Here is a 2,180-nt window from a genome sequence, read left to right on the forward strand (position 1 = left end):
TTCAGAATATCTTCTTTGCTCATAAACTTCATACACGGGAGCAGTTACTCCCCACTCCCTCCTTCTTTCAGCTTCGGGCAACCAGTAATCTATTGTCTTCATGGATTTGCCTATTTTGGGCATTTCATGTAAATAGAATCATGCCAAATGTGTTTTGCATCTGGCATTTTTCACTTAGCGTGTTTTTGAGATTCATCTATGTTATAGCATATATCAGTACCTTATTCCTTTTTAGTAGTGAATAATATTCTATGGTATGGCTATATCACATTTTGTTTATTCATTCATCAAATAGACATTTGGATTTTTAAAAATCATTTTTTGGCCATTACAAATATAAGCTGCTGTAAATATTTGCATATAAGTTTCTGTGTGGACATATGTTTTCCATTCTCTTGGGTATATAACTAGGAGTGGAATTGCCAGCATGGTATATATTGTAACTGTATTTAACTTTTTGAGGAAATATTTGAGGAGATGCTGCCAAATTTTCTTTTTTATATGTGTGTATATATTTTTATTATTGCTTATGCTGTTATAGTTGTCCCAATTTTTTCCCCTTCAACCCTCTCCAGCTCACCCTTCACTTCCATAGTCAATTTCCGCATCTTTGTCCATGTCCATGGGTCCTTCATACATGCTCTTTGACTAATCCCTTCACGCTCTTTCAAACAGCCCCCACCTCCCTCTTCCCCTTTTACTGTTGTCAGTCTGCTCCACGATTCTATGCTTCTGGTTCTATTTTGCTCCTTAGTTTATTTTGTTAATTAGATTCCTCTTGGAAGTAAGATCATATGGTATTTGTCTTTCACCGACTGGATTATTTCACTTAGTATAATAGTCTCCAGTTCCATCCATGCTGTCGCAAAAGGTAGGCATTCCTTTTTTTTTCTACATTAGCTGCACCATTTTACATTTCCACCAGGAGCATATGAGGGCTCTAATTTCTCCCACGCACTCACCAACGTTTGTAATTATTCACTTATTTATTTATTTTTAATGTTTAAATTAATAGGTTATGTACAATAAGAAATTAGTTTCAGGTGTATAGCCCCCATGATTAGACATTTATATAATTTATGAAGTGATCACCCTGATAAATCTAGTACCCATATGACATTATGTATAATTATTACTATGTTTTTGACTATATTCCTTATGCTGTACTTTATATTTATGTGGCTATTCTGCAACAACCACTTCATATTTCTAAATCTCTTTATTTTTTAACCCCCCACTCCACCCACCAGCAACTGTCAAAATATTTTCTGCATTGGTGGGTGTGTGTATGTTCTGCTTGTTTGTTTATTTTGTTTTTGAGATTCCACATATAAGTAAAATCATTTAGCATTTGTCTCTGTCTGACTTATTCCATTTAGCATAATATCCTGTAGGTCCATCCATGTTGTTGCAGATGGCAAGATTTCATCCTTCTTTGTGGCTGAGTCATATTACATTGTATTTATGCACATCTTGTTTATCCAATCATCTACTGATGGACACTTAGGTTGCTTCCATATCTTGGATTTTGTAAACAATGCTGTAATAAACATATGGCTGTATATGTCTTTTTGACTTAGTGTTTTGGGTTTCTTCGGATGAAAACTCAGAAGTAGAGTTGCTGGGAACTTTTGTCTCTTGGTATAGTCTTTGTTCTAAAGTCTATTTTGTCTGATATAACTTTTGCTACCCCAGTTTTCTGTTTGTTTGTTTTCAGTTTCATGAATATCTTTTTATGGAAAAAGATATTTCTTTCAGTCTATGTGTGTCTTTTGATCTGAAGTGGGTCTCTGTAGACAGCATAGTTAATGGTCTAGTTTTGTCATCTGTTCTATCACTGTATGTCTTTTGATTGGATCATTTAATCCATTTGCATTTAAAGTAATTGTTGGTAGATATGTATTTATTGCCATTTTATTATTTATATTTTTTGTCTTCTTCTTAAAAAAGACCCTTTAACATTTCTAGTAATACTGGTTTGGTGGTGATGAACTGCTTCAGCTTTTCTTGCCTGGGAAGCACTTTATCTGTCTTTTGATTTTATATCATAGCTTTGCTGGCTATAGTACTCTTGGTTGTAGCTCTTTGCTTTTCATCACTCTGAATATTTCTTGCCAGTCTCTTCTGGCTTGCAAAGCTTCTGTTGAGAAATCAGCTGAAAGCCTTATGGTAGCCCTCTT

The sequence above is a fragment of the Phyllostomus discolor genome, chromosome 6 (genome assembly GCF_004126475.2).
Source record: "Phyllostomus discolor isolate MPI-MPIP mPhyDis1 chromosome 6, mPhyDis1.pri.v3, whole genome shotgun sequence".
Lineage (NCBI taxonomy): Eukaryota > Metazoa > Chordata > Mammalia > Chiroptera > Phyllostomidae > Phyllostomus > Phyllostomus discolor.